The sequence below is a fragment of the Bos indicus genome, chromosome 14 (genome assembly GCF_029378745.1).
Source record: "Bos indicus isolate NIAB-ARS_2022 breed Sahiwal x Tharparkar chromosome 14, NIAB-ARS_B.indTharparkar_mat_pri_1.0, whole genome shotgun sequence".
Classification (NCBI taxonomy): domain Eukaryota; kingdom Metazoa; phylum Chordata; class Mammalia; order Artiodactyla; family Bovidae; genus Bos; species Bos indicus.
Window position 1 is genome coordinate 21,130,916 of NC_091773.1, and position 16,476 is coordinate 21,147,391.

Consider the following 16,476-nt stretch of genomic DNA (forward strand, 5'->3'; position numbering starts at 1 on the left):
GCTCCTCTCTGAGTGGTCTTTTCCTCGAAGTCCAGACTGTGTCCACTGCTTCCATGCCTTCTCTTCTCGTTCACACCATGGTCCCATCCAACCTTCAGGTCTGTCCTGAACACTGTCCTCAAACCTGCTTTGCAAAATCATCAGTGATGTTATAACATTAATGTTATAATTAATATTCTGTCATGTTATTGCTTTTATTATCCTGAGTTTACTGTATCTATCTTGGACCCTACCATGTGCTGAATGCTATATATTCATGACAGGATTTCTACCAACCACAAAAGGCTTAGCTGAAATATTACTGTCTCTATTAAATCTTCCTTAAGGTCATTAAGGCAAATCATTCCTCACTTCTGTCCATTTTCTTAAGGTGATTTCTCTCCTATGGCATAATTCATATAGGTTTAATAAATAAATACTAAGTTACTCAAAATCTGACACATGGATAACTCAAATTTAAATTTATTTATATATTTTCTTCTGAAGCAGAAAATGTCTCTGGGGTAGGAGGGTGGAATGCCTGTATCCTGCGATGATTGCATAGTATGATGTACATTGTACAAGTAAGTTGTTATTGAAAATTATTAGAAAAGTTGAGTAATTAAATTCAACATGGACTGCACAGACTGGGGAGGGATGAATTGGGGGGATTGCAATTGACATAGTCCAGTAAGCACCTCTGTTCATGGAATTTTCCAAGCTGGAATGCTGCAGTGGGTAGCCATTCCCTTCTCCAGAGGATCTTCCCAACCCAGGGATCAAACCCAGGTCTCCCACATTGCAGGCAGATTCTACATAAATTATCTATCTGCATAAAATAGATAATTAATGGGAATCTACTGTATAGCACAGGGAACTCTATTCAGTGCTCTGTGGTGACCTAAATGGGAAGGAAATCAGAAAAGGGAGATATATATAGACACAGGGCTGATTCACTTTGCTGTACAGCAGAAACTGACACAACATTGTAAAGCAATTATCCTCCAATTAAAAACCTTAAGAAAATAAAAATAAATAAATTCTAGCTTTGACCTCAGAGAAAGCAATGGCAAGCCACTCCAGTACTCCTGCCTGGGAAATCCCATGGACAGAGGAGCCTGATGGGCTATAGTCCATGGGGTAGTGAAGAGTCGGACATGACTGGGTGACTTCACTTTCGCTTTTCACTTTCATGCACTGGAGAAGGAAATGGCAACCCACTCCAGTGTTCTTGCCTGGAGAATCCCAGGGATGGGAGCCTGGTGGGCTGCCGTCTGTGGGGTCGCACAGAGTTGGACACGACTGACGTGACTTAGCAGCAGCAGCAGCTTTGACCTTAAAATTATCAATAAATTCAGCAGAGACTATATTATCAAAAACAGTTAATACTTATGGCAACTAATATATTTAACACAGTCAGAGAACTGATCCCAAATCATACCTGAGTTTAATGTCTCACTTGTTTTTACTTCTTTGATCAGTTTGCACCTTTGCATTTGCCTTTACAGGCTCCTTGTAGAAGATTCAAACTATTTGAATTCAAGGATTACTAAAAATACAGTGATCATATTCAAAGTAGAAACCAATGATTTGTTTCATGATAAACAACAGGAATATCTCATTCTCTCTTTTTAATATATACAAAACTGAAAATTAAATTTTCTTATTAAAGAATGACGTTTCATGAAAAAAATGTATATATACTTTTAAGATGTTTTCACCCTGTCTCCTATGGCATTCCTTCCAATGATAACATTTTTTTTTAGTATATGTATTTACTTACTTATTTCTCAGTCTTAGTTGCATCAGGTAGGATCTTTTAGTTGTGATATGAGCACCTTCTAAGGTTTTCTCAGCACTTTTTTCGGATAGTGTCAGCATGTAATGTTCCCCCATCTAGAAACTCCTTAATCATCAAGCAGTTCAAACAGGAGGGCTGCAGCGGCCCCAGCGCAGGATGACAGAGGGAACTTGCAGACCTGGGACAGAACTGACTATTACAGATGCTGCTCGTGTATATGTGTGTGTGTGTGTGTGTGTGTTCATGTGTGTGTGTGTACATGTGTGTGTGTGCATGTGTCTGTGTGTGTGTGGGTGTGTCTATGTGTACATGTGTGTGTGGATGTGCAGGTGCATGTGTGTATATGTTTGCGCATGTGTGTGTACGTGTGTGTGTGGGTGTGTGTGTACATTTGTGTGTGTGCATGTGTCTGTGTGTGTGTGTGTGTCTGTGTGTATATGTGTGTGTGGATGTGCAGGTGCATGTGTGTACATGTTTGTGCATGTGTGTGTGTGGATGTGTGTGTACATGTGTGTGTGCATGTGTCTGTGTGTGGGGGGTGTGTCTGTGTGTACATGTGTATGGATGTGCAGGTGCACGTGTGTACGTGTTTGCGCATGTGTGTGTATGTGTGTGTACGTGTGTGTACGTGGATGTGTGTGCATGTATGTGTACATTTGTGTGTGTGCATGTGTCTGGTTGTGTGTGGGTGTGTCTGTGTGTACATATGTGTGTGGATGTGCAGGTGCACGTGTGTACGTGTTTGCGCATGTGTGTGTGGATGTGTGTGTACATGTGTGTGCATGTGTGTGTACATTTGTGTGTGCATGTGTCTGTGTGTGTGTGGGTGTGTCTGTATGTATATGAGTGTGTGGATGTGCAGGTGCATGTGTGTACATGTTTGCACACGTGTGTGTGTGGATGTGTGTATACGTGTGTGTGTGTGGATGTGTGTGCATTTGTGTGTGTACATGTGTCTGTGTGTGTGTGGGTGTGTCTGTGTGTACGTGTGTGTGGATGTGCAGGTGCACGTGTGTACGTGTTTGCGCATGTGTGTGTGTGGATATGTGTGTACGTGTGTGTATGTGGATGTGTGTGGATGTGTGTTGGGGCAACAATGAATACTGGATTGGAGTAGTTCTTCTACTGTTCTTCATTTTGATAAGAATGTGTTTTATGTTCTGCCTCAGTTTGCTGTTGGGTCTTCACTACACAGCAGCAGAAATAAAACCTTTTGAGTGCTGAGTTCATAGTTAGCCACTGTGGTGTTCGGCTCCCTTCCAAAAAACACAGGCAATAAAATGTATTGCACTGATAGATGACCATACCATAATCATTTTAATGCTGTGTTTTCACTGAGTCACCTCTGGAAGAGTTCCTCACCTAGTGTACAGTGAGAAGCAGGTGGTGTCCCAGGTGAGGAAGATTTATGGAACTTTTAGTCTCAGTTAAACAGGTGACAGGTCACAGTCATTATAATAATATTTATCAACTGCTTTGGGCTATAGCCAAGTCATAGGGTCCAAGCAGTAGAGTCAAATAAAAGTTACATCTCTTTTAAACAAAGGAACATTGCCAGCATTTTAACTAGAATATAATAAAACCACTCAGCATATAACTGACTAGAACAGTCTTTCAGTATCATATTTACAGTAGCCTATAATCAAAGCTAATAAAAAAATCATTTAAGGCAGACAAACAAGACGCTAGCAATACTGTGAACAATTTTATCACATTAATTTAGCAATTAGTGTGAAAAAAAGTTTAGCACCTAACATATGTCTTCCAGTGATCTCATTAGAAATAATTTTCTTTCCCTCATAAATTTAAACATGAACTACAAGTACATTCATTTGACTTTAAAGCTGTGATGTGTGATTCTTATTTTTTTTCCTTATAGATTTCTTTCTCTTTAGTGTTCACTGATACTATGAGGCTATACTTTTTATATAATATATTTCTTTTTCTCTGCCAAAATAATTTGGGGATTTGCATCAATAGTTTTCTATGCAACTCTCATCAAAACAATGACACTTTCTTAGAATTCTTATGATGTGCCTTTTTTCTACATTTGATGGAAAAAAATAATACAAATTTCTGATTCCCAGCCATGCTGAAATCTATCACATCAGTTCACCCTTCACAATGCAGACCTCACTGTACACGGGACAGACCTTAACAAACAGTCAGAGAAGTAGGGGTTGTATGAAATGAGAACTAGAACTTTGGCTACAGAAAGTTTGGCTGTTGTTTGGTTGTGAGCATGCTTAGAAAGAAATGCTGGGTCTTAGTCCCCCTCACCAGAGTCTGATGTCTCCCTGACAACGAGTTCTTAAGTGTCAGAAGTATATTAACTCTTCCAGGCTTCTGGGAGCTATTTAATATTATACAGTGCTTTCCATGATTACATTTCACTAAAGTAATGTGATACCATGGTTATTATATGTCCTTCAAAAGCTGATACACCATCACATGATGAAATAAACTAGCTAGTGAGATCACTGCAGACAAAATTTATACCTCAGTAATGTTTCCTGTTCACTAGGAAGTCTGCCTTGGCATTTCAAAACCTGTAAAACCACTGCTGTGTCCCCTTTTTTATATAAGGAAAGTGAAAGTGTTAATCGCTCAGTCGTGTTCGACTCTTTGTGATCCCATGGCCTGTAGCCCACCAGGCTCCTCTATCCATGGCATTCTCCAGGCAAGAATACTGGAGTGGGTAGCCATTCCCTCACCCAGGGGATCTTCCCAACCTAGAGATTCAACCCAGGTCTCCTGCATTGCAGGCAGATTCTTTACCATCTGAGCCACCCTGGAAGCCCCGTTTTACATAAAGAGTCCCAGCAACTTGACAAAACTAAAGACATGAGTATAAACACAATCAACTTGCAATCCTGTGAGTTTAGGCATTTACTTTGCTTAATGACCTTAAATATGTATATTAAAGATGCACACACATATACAGATCTTATAATTAGAAACAGATTTTTGCAAACTGCAATCTGCTAGAGGCTATCAGGCTATCAGGAGTCCCTCTTTCTTACATTTTTTTCTAATCTTAGCAAAAAATAGTATAATAAATATAAAACTAACACTTTTGGTTCCCGTGATAGCTATCTGGAAAAAGAAAAATTATGTTTTTGAAAAGTAAATAGGATCAAAACCACCTAATTTTCATCCAAACATAGCATGCCAGTTCTGTGCTTTGCCCAAATTTGTTAGCCTCTTTGAGTCATTGATCTTCATATAAAAACAATAAGTCCATTGATCTCACACGATTGTAAACACAAAATGAAATGATGCACATGAAATCCTAGCAAAATCGTAGTTACACAGAATTCAGTAAAAGTTGCCTTACATGTTATATGGATGATATACACTCAGTTCCTGCATGTCTGCCAATATCTCATTATTCCAGCAGGGAAGATATCTTGCTTGTGCATGTCATTTTATTAATTTCAGTCATTTATTCTTAATATTCCAATGATGTCATTTCAATATTTCCGATGAGAACACTGATACAAGTCTAATTTATTTCCTTAATAAATAGTATGTTCTTTCTAAGATTATCTGTAGAATTTTATCCTTCTCTTTGAAATTTAGAAACCTGGGGACATTTAGGAATTGTCCATAGTATGCTGCTGTGTATTTCTCTTCTAATCAATCTACCCCAGGGCCTGGACTCTTTGAATCTAAAATTGTATATCCTTCCTTAGCTCAGGAAAATTGTATTTTATTGGTTTAAGTATTTCCTCCTCTGTCAACCCCTTTTACAACTCTGGATATCTAATTATGCATATATAAGATATTCTGAATTTATTATCTTATCTTCACTGTTTTTCTTTTGGTTTTGCCCTGGGCTTAGAAATATGTCTTATTTTTGATCTTCCAGAACATTAATTTGCATGAGAATAGTAACCATTGAATAAACCATATCTACTGAACTTGACATATTAGATTTTAACTCCATTATAATTTAAAAAGGGCTTCCCAAATGGTTCAAGTGGTAAAGAATCCACCCGTCAAATCAGGCAACACAAGAGACTCTATCCCTGGATTGAGACGATCCCTTGGAGGAGGAAATGATAACCCACTCTAGTATTCTTGCCTGGGAATTCCCATGGACAGAGGAGCCTATAGTCCATTGGGTCACAAAGAGTCGGACATGACTTAGCAACTGAGCACACACATAATTTAAAAAAAAAAAAAAAGAATGCTTAGATCACAGGAACTTTCATTATGTAGTAAAGTTCTAAATTTATCATTCAAGATACATCCCTTCAGGAAGCTCTATTTCCTTTTGTGGGCGTCGGTCCTGTTTGATCTTCTGCCTGGTTTCCAGGTGTCCTCAGATATGCAAGTGGTCAGTTTCCTATTCTGTTTGCCCCCAGCAGTGAGAGTCAATTCTTCCAGGGCCACATCAGCCTAAAGCTCAAGTGAAGATAAAGAATCTTGTGTTGATCGTGGTACCTGAAAAGCAGATTCCAAGGTGAGATGTGAGAGAGTCATTTCCTAGGCAGGTTGATAAGGCATCTAGGGGTTCCCAAGGAGAGAGGGGTCTGGAATTCTCAAGAAGGAAGAAAGGACAAACTTTTTTCCCTTCTCTGCATTCCTTAGGATTATATAACAATAATGTATCCTGCCTGAGGACAGTCTCTGGATTAAACCTTCTGGCTAATTCTGTTATCTTGAAATGTAAGTTATGGGAGTAGGTCTGGTGAGGTCTTTACAACCTCCAGACATTCTCTGGATTCATTGGAGAGTATATAACTTCATTGCTAACACTAGCAAAGGGGTACTCTTTCTGCCCCCTTCTGATGCCTATGTCAGAAGCTTTCTCTATCTCCTTTATACTTTAATAAAACTTTATTACACAAAAGCTCTGAGCGATCAAGCCTCGTCTCTGGCCCCGGATTGAATTCTTCTCCTCCAGGGGCCAAGAATCCCGGTGTCTTCGCGTGATTAAACAACAAACTTTCAGATGCTGGGTGTGAGGAGGGTGATCAGGGGAGATGCTCCTGGGGAAATGGTGAACCAACCAGAGGAGGGTGCAGCTAACCACAGTGATGCCCATCTGGACGGGCGATGTCCAGCACAAGTTTAAGGATGTTTGGTGAGGCCATTGCCAGTCCTCAGGCAAGTTTCCCACTGAGACTCTCTCAGGAACCACCTGCCGGAATCTCTCTGCTGGGATTCATATTTGGCTGGGAGCAGCCCCTGAGAGTTAGTTGGCCTCTGCGAAGATCACGGTGATGCATTTCAAAACAGAGGAACCTTGCTCAGCTGGGCTTCCCAAAGTAGAAGTCCTGAGAAGTGCCTGTTCATTACTCCCACAAGTCAGCTTCCTCCCAGATTATATACCCCTGGTTAAGCTTGCTAAGCCATTCTCTCTGGTCTCCATGCACTCAGTCACTCGTTCATTGTCACCTAGGCTTCTGGGGGTCAGGAAGCCCCATTACAGTGTCCACTGTCCAGGATGGTCCTACCTCTGGAGGGTCGTGGGGTCGCCTGGGGTCCTTAGGAACCTTGATTTTGCTCACACACAATCACTGCCGCCATTGAGTGTCTCTAGACGTGGGAGCAGCAGAGACTGGAGCTATGAATGAAAGTGAAGATGCGCTCACGTTATCACCTTCTTAGAATCTCTAATGACAGGTTTCACTGTGTGTTCCTCTCTGCCCTTTCAGAATATGAAATTTCTGAAGGTGAGAGCTGTGTGTTACCACTCATTAAATTGTTCACATCTATCACAGTGTTTCCATGTCAAGGCTGTTGAAGGCAGAATTAGCCATCTGTAGGATGTAACTAAAGTTTGGGTTTACTTTGCTGAATGTATATCCTGGTAGTTTATTTTAGTGCTTCTATTTTTTTCACTTTGCCAACAAAGGTCCGTATAGTCAAAGCTATGGTTTTTTTCAGTAGTCTTGTGCAGATGTGAGAGCAGGCTGAGTGCTGAAGAACAAATGCTTTTGAATTGTGGTATTGGAGAAGACTCTTGAGAGTCCCTTGGACTGCAAGGAGATCATATAAGTCCATCGCCAAAGAAATCAGCACTGAATATTCATTGAAAGGACTGATGCTGAAGCTGAAGCTCCAGTCCTTTGGCCACCTGATGCAAAGAGCTGACTCACTGGAAAAGACCCTGATGCTGGGAAAGATTGAGGGCAGGAGGAGAAGGGGGTGACAGAGGATGAGATGATTGGATGGCATCACCAACTCAATGAACATGAGTTTGAGCAAACTTTGGGAGATAATGAAGGACAGAGAAGCCTGGTATGCTACAGCCCATAGGGTCAAAAAGAGTCAAACATGACTTGGCAACTGAACAGCAACAACAATTTTTTTCCCTGAGGTTCAATCAATGACTACATTATAATCTCCAATGCTAAGTAATTTATAGGAAAAAAGCATTGTCCCCAAAATGTACAATACAGGAGGATTTAAGAAACCTTCAGACAATTTTTATATTATTTTTATTTTCCTTGAATTACAAAACAATAATTTTGTGCTCTCCTCATAGAAAAGACTTGCTATCACTTTAAAAGTGAAAGTAGCTCAATCGTGTCCAACTCTTTGCAACCCCATGGACTACACAGTCCATGGAATTCTCCAGGCCAGAATACTAGAGTGGGTAGCCTTTCCCTTCTCCAGGAGATCTTCCCTACCCAGGGATGGAACCCAGATCTCCCTCATTGCAAGCTTATTCTTTACCAACCGAGCCACCAGGGAAGCCCAAGAATAGTAGACTGGGTAACCTATCCCTTCTCCAGGGGTTCTTCCCAACCCAGGAATCGAACCTGGGTCTCCTGCATTGTAGGCAGATTCTTTACCAGCTGAGCTACCAGGGAGATATATAGCTTTAAAAAGCAATATTTAAAATTATACAATTTCACTTTCTAAACTTTCCACTAACATACCCCCTTATTATCTAACAACCGTTGCCCTTATCAGCTGAGGGAAAGTGAACATATATAAAAATCAGTTACTTCAACCTAGAGCTCTGCCTAGGTATGGCAGAGTATAACAATGTCTCGAATTACTTTGTATGCCATGTAAAAAGAACAAATGGATGTTTCTGGGCAAATTGTTCATAATTTTCTGGTAAAAATAAACATGAAAATAACTAAAAGAGACAAAGTTCTAGAATGACTCTGCAAAGCCCTTAATAATGTTTGTCTCGGCTTTTCCAGTGAAAATGGGACCTTCTGTCCTCTGTGTGGGGCCAGGCGTGAGGGCCACCCACTCAGTGTTGGGAGAAGTTCTGCAGGAAGGGGCCTCCTCTCTGACCTCCTCATTCAGAGCAGGGTGAGTGGACTGCAACGGGCGTGGAGCCCAGTGATGTACAGGGCTCAGCCTCAAAACAGGACTGAGGTGACCCCAAGCAGAGGAAGACAGACAGTTGCCAGAATTACGAGCATCCTCTTCCCATTAAACCAGAAGAACATGATACAGATAGTAAGTCCAAAGGGCGTGGAGTGTAGGGCGTGCAGTTTAATATAATAGCATGCCCCAGAGGGTTGAGATTTCCTAAACAGTGGAGTGAGGAGCCTGGAGGACTCTCAGCAAATCAACCATTTAACTAGGGAAAATTATAAAAATAACTACAGTCTCAGGAAGTTATCCTGAGTGCATACAGCACATGAGTATGTAATCATCCAGTTAAAACCATTCAGTGTAAGGAGGAAGGCAGTCTCTGGTGTTTGAACCACACCCACCGCCCTAACCCCCACCCACCTGAGCTCTGGTCCGGAAACTGCCCTAGAACCTGAGACCCCAGGAGGGTGGCCTCTGGCTTTTCCCATCCTCTCAGCCCAGGGTTTCAGAAGCTCCCTTCTGCTTTGTGCAGCCAGAAGCACTGAGGTCCTGCTTGTAGGAGGGGAGTTCTCCCCCGGGAGTCAGCTCAGCCCAGGGTCCTCCCTGTCCCCACCCCAGCTCATCCGACTGGAGGGACTGAGGCACAACTTCTGACCAACACCAGCTCCAGGATTAGCAACTTCAGCAATTTAGCAGCTAGGTAGTACCAAAGGGCTTCCATGGTGGTTCAGACAGTTAAGAATCCACCTGTAATGCAGGAGAGGCAGGTTCAATTCCTGGGTTGGGAATATCCCCTGGAAGATGGAATGGCAACCCACTCCAGTATTCTTGCCTGGAGAATCCCATGGACAGAGGAGCTTGGCAGGCTACAGTCCATGGGGTCGTAAAGCATTGGACAGGACTTAGCAACTAGACAACAACAGCAACAATGTACCAATAAAAGACATGAAAGCATAAGTCCTTGAAAAACTCTGTGGGAAATATTTATAGCAACATTATTGCAAATAGCCAAAATGTGGAAGCAACCAAAATGTCTATTGAATGATGAAATGATAAACAAAATATGGCATATCTACACCAGAGAACATTATTTGGCAATAAAAATAATGATGTACTGATGGGTGCCTCTAGGTGGATGAACTCTGAGAGCATGCCAAGTGAAAGAAACTGGTCACAGAGGGACGCATCATATATGATTCTATTTATGAAAATGTCCAGATAAGCAAATCTTGAGAGACACAAGGTAGGTTGCTGGTTGCCTAGGCCTGAGATCTAGGGTTTATTTTGTCAATTAATTAAAACTTGTCAAATTTTCTATTTTACAATCATGACTGTGCAAAAGGTGAGGTTCTATTTCTCCATGTTCTCATTTTCCCCTCCTCTGTATTTTCTTCTGCAATAATAAAAGTTCAAAACTGGGTTTGCAGTTTATCTTTATAATCCCTAAATCCCCTTGCAATAACATGCTTTATCCAGTGTAATGTAGACTCTTAAATAAGCCCTTCTTTCAAGATGTTTATTTAAGTATAGTTACAGTAAACTTTAATAGATGCTCACGATTTTTTTTCCATTCAATTAAAATGGTGTTGTATTGAATACAACTATATGGCCTCAATAAATGTCAGGGCTCAGAAATCTTATTACACACAGATTTTTACTCTAATCTTTAGAAAAAGTATCTAGTCATTCTGTAAGAATTTTCTTCTCCTTTTAAAATTTATGCTCACTTCTGATAAATCTAGACATCAGAACCCTCTACACAAGCTGATGGCTTCCATCTCACACTAAACTGCTTTCTTCCTGCCGACTCGCTTGTAAATTTCCCACTATAAGCATTTTAGAACCCAAGAAGATTTTGCCAAACTTTAATTCACTGTTTTATATTATGTTATATATATTGGGCTCAGATGGTAAAGAATCTGCCTGCAATGCAGGAACCCAGGTTCGATCGATCCCTGGGTCAGGGAAGATCACGTGGAGATGAGCGTGGCAACCCACTCCAGTATTCTTGCCTGGGAAATCTCATGGACAGAGGAGCCTGGCAGGCTACAGTTCATGGGGACACAAACTGAGTGACCAACACTTTCACTTATATTACAAAAATAACAGTTTTGTTTGATTTTTAAAATATAAAGTATTTTAATGTTGAATACACTTTCCCCAAATGACAATGATCCCTAAGAATATTGTCCAGTTCACCCACCTAGTGATTGCCACTGTTGGCCTATATATACACATACATATGCATACTTCATATATTAATAAATACACAAACAGATATATATATATATATATATATATATATATATATATACACACACACACATCTTATTTTAAACAGCAATACTGTAAATCCTCCTCTGGACTTTTTTAACCTAAATATATTTTTTTAATTAATTGTGACATTTTACTCAATATCATGCTAAAGGCCCCCTTGTAGACTAATCACACACAGTAGTTCTCTACTGATAATGTTGGTGTTGGTTCTATTCCTGCTAAGTCACTTCAGTCCTGTGTGACTGCAAACCTATGGACTGTAGCCCTCCAGGCTCCTTTGTTCCTGGGTTTCTCCATGCAAGAATACTGGAATGGTTGCCATGCCCACCTCCAGGGGATCTTCCCAGCCCAGGGGTCAGATCCGTGTAACCTGTGCCTCTTCAGTCTCCTGCGTTGACAGGAAGTTTCTTGTGGTGGCACCACTAGCACCACCGTATTGGTTCTAGTGTTTTCCTATTACAGACAATATTATGAAAAATGCTCTTGGAGTTATGCTTTTTTAATACAACACGTGTAATTGTTTTCAGGAAAAAGATCAGGGAAAACACTTTTTACTAGACTTGAGTGTGTTTCCAGGCAGTTAAGACAAAGAGAGCCTTGCAGCTGAGGTCTTTCAAGGAGACACCTGGCAGGTCATGGACTGGAGTCACCTGAGGAGGGTTTTAAGGCGCTCCAGCCACATCTTGTCCCCTCCGGTGGCTGTCAGGCTATGGCTTTTACTGTGGAGCTGCTGGGAAACAGAAATATTCCCTTCTACAGTTCTAGGTCATGTGGCTGGCCTAAGAATTAAATTGACAAAGAAGAGTATCAACTTGAAAAATAGTCACAGCCTAAAATTTGAGAGTTATGTTTTATTTGGTGGACGTTCTTAGGACTTCAAACCCGGGAGGCAGCATCTCAAGTGACCCTGAGGGAACTGCTCCAAAGAGGCAGGGAGAGGAGCCAGGTTATACAGAATTTTTGCAACAAAGAGCAGGCAATCTGAACATCAAGATATTATTGTGAATTAAAGGAAACCAAAGTAATGCTCAAAATTCTCCAAGCCAGGCTTCAACAGTATGTGAACAGCGAACTTCCTGATGTTCAAGCTAGATTTAGAAAAGACAGAGAAACCAGGGATCAAATTGCCAACATCTGATGGACCATCAAAAAAGCAAGAGAGTTCCAGAAAAACATCTACTTCTGCTTTATTGACTACGCCAAAGCCTTTGACTGTGTGCTGCTGCTGCTGCTAAGTCGCCTCAGTCGTGTCCGACTCTGCGACCCCATAGACAGCAGCCCACCAGGCTCCACCATCCCTGGGATTCTCCAAGCAAGAACACTGGAGTGGGTTGCCATTTCCTTCTCCAATGCGTGAAAGTGAAAAGTGAAAGTGAAGTCACTCAGTCATGTCTGACTCTTAGCGACCCCATGGATTGCAGCCTACCAGGCTCCTCCGTCCATGAGATTTTCCAGACAAGAGCACTGGAGTGGGGTGCCATTGCCTTCTCCGTTTTGACTGTGTAAATCACAACAAACTGTGGAAAATTCTGAAAGAGATAGGAATCCCAGACCACCTTATCTGCCTCCTGAGAAATCTGTATGCAGGTCAAGAAGCAATAGTTAGAACTGTACATGGAACAACAGACTGGTTCCAAATTGGGATAGGAGTACGTCAAGGCTGTATTTTGTCACCCTACTTATTTGACTTACATGTAGAGTACCTCATGCCAAATGCCGGGCTAAGCACAAGCTGGAATCAAGATTGCTGGGAGAAATATCATAACCTCAGATATGCAGATGATGCCACCCTTATGGCAGAGAGTGATGAAGAACTAAAGAGCCTCTTGATGAAAGTGAAAGTGGAGAGTGAAAAAGTTGGCTTAAAGCTCAACATTCAGAAAACTAAGATCATGGCATCTGGTCCCATCACTTCATGGGAAATAGATGGGGAAACAATGGAAACTGTGACAGACTTTATTTCTGGGGGCTCCAAAATCACTGCAGATGGTAACTGCAGCCATGAAATTAAAAGACACTTGCTCCTTGGAAGAAAATCTATGACCAACATAGACAGCATATTCAAAAGCAGAGACATTTGCCAACAAAGGTCCATCTGGTGAAAGCTGTGGTTTTTCCAGTAGTCATGTAAGGATGTGAGAGTTCGACTATAAAGAAAACTGAACGCTGAAGAACTGATGCTTTTGAACTGCAGTGTTGGAGAAGACTCTTGAGAGTCCCTTGGACAATAAGGAGATCCAACCAGTCCATTCTAAAGGAAATCAATTTTGAATATATTCACTGGAAGGACTGATGCTGAAGCTGAAATACCAATACTTTGGCCACCTGATGCAAAGAACTGACTCATTTGAAGAGACCCTGATGCTGGGAAAGATTGAAGAGGGGAGGAGAAGGGGACGACAGAGGATGAGATGGTTGGATGGCATCACCAGCTCAGTGGACATGAGTTTGAGTAGGCTCCGGGAATTGATGATACACAGGGTGGCCTGGCATGCTGCAGTCCATGGGGTCACAAAGAGTAGGACACGACTGAGTGACTGAACTGAACTGAAAGGAAACTAGATATCCCAAGTTAAAGAATTTAGTGCTTTTCTATGTATGGGAGGATGCAAGAGTTTGGGTTCACTGATATCATTCCTTTTGTATGTATCTCAGCTCTCCTGGGTCAGCTCTCCTGTTTTTGTTTGTTTGTTTGTTTTTGCAGTCTGATGGCTGTTAAGGCAAAGGTACTCTTCTCCTTCCTGAGTGCCGTTAGGGCTTATCAGCTCACAGGGATGGCTGGAATCAATGATGACTATAACACCCTTTGTAATGGGGAGTGCAGAGAAAAAGAGAGCAAGCTGGGCAGTCAGGCAAGGAAAGGGAAATTAGAAGGAAAAGAGAGGGTGACTGGCTCCTAAAGAGAACTAGCATTCTCCCTTTCTGACAGAGTCTGTCTTATACCCCACCAAAGAAAAACTCTCTGAAGGGATGGTCATGTAGCTGGAGGTCTGGAATCTGGTGGGCTCACAGCTTTGAGAAGATACGTGCCAGTGAGATAACAGAATGCCATTTGGGCAATTTGGTCAGTCTCAAGGATCACTGTGATTTAGTCTTTGTTTTCAAGGTCAATATAACAAGCCATCTTATCAGTAAGACCCCATGTGGACCCTACCACCCTTGTTTACTGATATGGCAGGAAATACTCCAGTTCTCAAAAGAGGTGAGGTTCAAAATGTGGCCAGCGATGAAGGCTTTTACAGCATCCTGAGCTGAGGAAAGCACAGGGCTTGAGGGCTTAGGGAGAGGGGTGTACAGAAGAAAATGTTGAGGGACAAAGGTTGCCCCAGGGGACAAATCTCTCTGGGGAAATGTCACCTCCAGCACAGGCCCCCTTTCTAATGGAAATTTCTCTTATAAATGCAGATTTCCCTTACAAAGGGGCAACTGCTACTCCTTTGCAGTTACTCAGAGTAATTAATTCAGAATAATCCTGTGACAAGGAGACATTTCCTGGGCTGTCCAAGTCTGCCATCCTTCAATGATGGGCTGTTGATTTTCAAAGCCTGGGCCAGGGATGGAAATTGACCAGGACCAAAAGCCACAAAAATTGCTGATCTCACTAAGATTCAGCCTCTTTCTTTATCTAGGGTTAATTTCCAGAGCCAGAAAATGTTGATTCTGACAATTTGGGCCAGTTTTTTTGTTCTTGTTGCTTTTATGGAGGAGATTTTCGAAGGTGTTCCTACGGCGTGCATTTTCGCTGACACCTGAGAATGAATTGATTTTTGTATCGACTTTGTACCCTGTGTTCTCACTAAATTTCGCTGTTACTTTTAATAGCTATTTTGCCGTTTTCTTAGTATTTTCTACATTGATTATTTCATCTGCAACTAATGACATTTTTAAGTCTTTCTTTCTAATCTGTAATCCTCAGTTCTCCTTTTTGCTTTACACTGATTTGGATCTCCAGAATCACTGGACAGAAATGATCAGAGAACATCTCTGCTCATTCTCTAAATTTAGGAAGAAAACATTAAACCGTTCACTGTTACGTGCTAGGTTGCTTCAGCTGTGCCTGACCCTTTGCAATCCCATGGACTGTAGCTCCTCTGTCCCCAAAATTTCCCAGGCAAGAATACTGGAGTGGGTTGCCATTTCCCACTCCGGGAGATCTTCAACCCAGGGATCGAAGCCAAGTCTTCTGCATTGGCAGGAAGGTTCTTTACCCCGAGCCACCAGAGAAGCCCTTAAATAAATAAAGAGATTTTTAAAAATCTTAAGTAAAAGATAAAAAATACAAATGACAAAACATTACGATGTAATTTATTTTACCATGTTTTTTCCTTAGTAGTCTCTTAGATAGTGACAGATCTTATGATCTATGATGTTGTAGCCACGCGTTCCGGGAAACAAACTCACTCAGAAGGACAATGCAGAGAGTGGAGTGCAGTTTATTACACCAGAAAGCCCAAGGCAGAGTCTCCTCTTAGCCAAGGACCCTGAGCAGTTTTTGTATGGTCCTTATTTATATACCTTGCTGCTGCTGCTGCTGCTAAGTCGCTTCAGTCGTGTCCAACTCTGTGTGACCCCATAGACCGCAGCCCACCAGACTCCTCTGTCCCTGGGATTCTCCAGGCAAGAATACTGGAGTGGGTTGCCATTTCCTTCTCCAGTGCATCAAAGTGAAAAGTGAAAGTGAAGTCGCTCAGTCGCCCGACTCTTAGCGACCCCGTGGACTGCAGCCCACCAGGCTCCTCCATCCATGGGATTTTCCAGGCAAGAGTACTGGAGTGGGGTGCCATTGCCTTCTCTCTCTATATATACCTTATATATATATATATATATATAACCTTATATACCCTAAGTGTACATGCTCAAACCCACCTCCTCAAATTCTCTGAAACTAGTCTGAACAAAGGAAAAGAAAGATACAATCAAAGTTAACCTATGATTCGTATGCCTTAAGCCTAGGTAGTTAACAGTGGACAATTATCAATAGGCCTGTGGTCATACCACAATAAGCATAATAGAATTTATGATTCTATTTGGTTACACAAATAATTAGGGTATTCTTTTATGCAACAGAGAGTCTAGGTATGAGCCCTGGGGTTCTTCCATCCAGGGGTCTGGTTTTCCGGTTGGTA

The 16,476-nt window shown here is 41.6% G+C and overlaps 1 non-coding gene across 1 annotated transcript; it reads right to left on the minus strand.

Annotated features, from left to right (window-relative positions):
- Nucleotides 1-8,535: 8,535 nt before the first annotated feature.
- TRNAC-ACA (transfer RNA cysteine (anticodon ACA)) lies at nt 8,536-8,607 on the minus strand. The gene has a single exon. It is a non-coding gene; the product is annotated as a tRNA-Cys (tRNA).
- Between the last annotated feature and the right edge of the window lie 7,869 nt (nt 8,608-16,476).